This window comes from Acyrthosiphon pisum, chromosome X (assembly GCF_005508785.2).
Source record: "Acyrthosiphon pisum isolate AL4f chromosome X, pea_aphid_22Mar2018_4r6ur, whole genome shotgun sequence".
Classification (NCBI taxonomy): domain Eukaryota; kingdom Metazoa; phylum Arthropoda; class Insecta; order Hemiptera; family Aphididae; genus Acyrthosiphon; species Acyrthosiphon pisum.
This window is the reverse complement of record NC_042493.1, coordinates 131,486,268-131,488,913: the sequence shown is the minus strand read 5'-3', so window position 1 is coordinate 131,488,913 and position 2,646 is coordinate 131,486,268. Positions and strand designations below refer to the sequence as shown.

The window sequence follows — 2,646 nt, the reverse complement described above, 5'->3', positions numbered from 1 at the left end:
CGAATGGCTCTTATGAAACTTCCTCAGCAGCTCTGCAGAGGATAATGAACACATTATTAAAACAAATGTATGAATTTATATTGAAAAACGAGTAGGTATTCACTGGATGATTGATTTTTAAATAAAAAAGACTGTACAAAATGTAATGAATGATTTTTACAAACAGAAGTTCAGTAAATGGAAAATATTTAAAATACCAACAAAAAAATATGTTATTAATGTGCTCAATGGCAGACAATTAAACTGTTTGATAGAGCTGCAACTAGTGATGTAAGTTGTCAATCTTATACTGTTAACATTAAGAGTACTCTTAACTACTAAACTATTATTTACATTATCTTAACTAGTTAATTACATTTATTTAGGTGCAAGAAACTATACAAAAAAAAATATATGCCAAAAGGTCAAAATTATTTTACAACTAACGGCTATTTTGCAATTTTACCTACTGAGGAAATTATAGGACAAAAACTGATAATGACTAAATTATTATCATATTAAGCCATTGAGTTAAAAATTTATATTGATGTTGTAATGATCCATCAAATATTTTACGAGGCAATTAAACACAAACCATAAGATTATGTAGATCCAAAGTAAAAATATTATTATATAAAAAATAGTAAAAATAATAATATTAATAATAATAATGTAAAATATATTTTTTTTTTCAGATTACAGGATAGTAAAGGTAGGCTATTGAGTCCGGGATTCAGTGCATTAGTACATAAAAATTATTAAATTATTACATATAGAGAGGAGCGTGACAAAATAATGACTAATAATAACATAAATATGTCGTTTTACGGTACAGAGGTTTTGAATAAAATGATTTCTAATTTTAATCTTTGTATAAAACAAATTGACAATTATCAGAATCATATCCAACCATTTGATGTCAACCTGATAGTGTAAGTATAAAATAGTAATACAAAATAATTACAAATAGGACACAGTAGTTAACTATTTACAAATGTTCTGATTGCAGGTGTACACACAACATTATCTGACATACAATAAGTATAATATTGGAAAAAAATTAATTGGCAATTCGAGTTGACTTGATGTCAAACATTAATAAAGAAAAAGTGATATATGGCTGCTTGGAAAATAAATAGAATGGTACAGATACAATGAATTAAAATTAAATGTAAGAATAAAACTAATACTAGAACGATTCTCACAATACTAAAATATGTACATAATATAATAATATACTTGAATTTACATTTTTACAGCCAACATCTATATACAATTTTTACGTGAATATGATGACACACTACGAACAAAAATATATGAGCAAATGTTGCTACAGAAAAATGTTAAAGACAATTATATACAAAAAAATAGATATATACATGACATAAAGTGTACACTCAAACCAACAATTTAACTAACCACAAAATGTACAGAACAGAAAAAATTATATCAACATCACAAATTAAAATAGACGAAACAGTGTGCTATAACACTAAAAAAATATTTACAATGGATGAGGTGATAAAAACTATATTGGGCATTGAATTTCAAACAAATTCTTCATACCTCCAGGACAAAATTACAATAATTCTCTGAATAATTTAAAAATCTTTTTCGACAACAATACACTCGAAGTTCGGCAAATATTAGTACAAACTTCCAGCCAACCTCAAAGACTGAAGTTTAAAGTTTTTACAGCAGGTAACATTATGTTTATAAACATATTTTATACACATTACTTACACTATTTAATTTTTGATTTAATGCATCTCATCAACTCAATGACTTCTTACAAAAGTAATGTACAGACATGGTGTAGTCTTCTGACAAAGTTTTTTTGTCAAGAAGCATGCAGATTGCATTGGAAAGTGGCAAAAAAAAATGTTAATATATGAAAATTAATTAAAACTTATAAATTCAATATTTAACTACTGTAAATTTTTTTATTATTATAATAAATATATAACAAAATATATATTATATTATATAATAATATATAATAAAGCAATATATTAATTAATTAATAACGTAAATTAAATGTAAAAAAAATGTCTTCAGAAACTTTTAAAAGCCATATTGAACATTAGTACAGGGCAGTAGTATGTGGCAGTATAGTTAAAGCTAAATAATTAATAGCATAAAATAATAACCACCTACAGTCCTATGGTTTTGAGTGATCCTGAAAAAATACGTATGTCTAGTTAAGAATTGAGAATCTGACAAATAATTTTAAAATTGTCTTAATATTTTTAGTCAAGTTTAGTAATAATTTTAAATGCATGCCCTTATAGCTAAGTCATATTACAAAATAAAAATCCAATTATTTAACTATAAGTCATTTAAAAACCAAGAAGAATTGATTTCAAATTTCTACATACAATTTAACATATAAGTAGGTACATAAATACTAAATTAAACTAATTATCAGCCAAGACATAATCAACAATTTTGAATAATTTTTCAATGTTTTATTTTCTCTTCCTGATTTCTGCCTATACAATAGGTATTATTGTACTAATATTTAGTATCGTTACAATATTCTATAAAAAAAAAAAATGACGAATTCAGTAAAAGACTGTTGAAATATGATTTCTATCAATTTATATACAATATAATATAGGTACATTGTTTAGTACCTACCTCCGAATACCACGGCAGCTGATAATT

At 24.8% G+C, this 2,646-nt stretch overlaps 1 long non-coding RNA gene across 1 annotated transcript; it reads left to right on the top strand.

Moving 5' to 3' along the window:
- Positions 1-206: 206 nt before the first annotated feature.
- LOC107882491 lies at positions 207-1,144 on the top strand. Its single transcript, XR_003838741.1, has 3 exons — positions 207-596; positions 675-911; positions 989-1,144. It is a non-coding gene; the product is annotated as an uncharacterized LOC107882491 (long non-coding RNA).
- Positions 1,145-2,646: the final 1,502 nt, after the last annotated feature.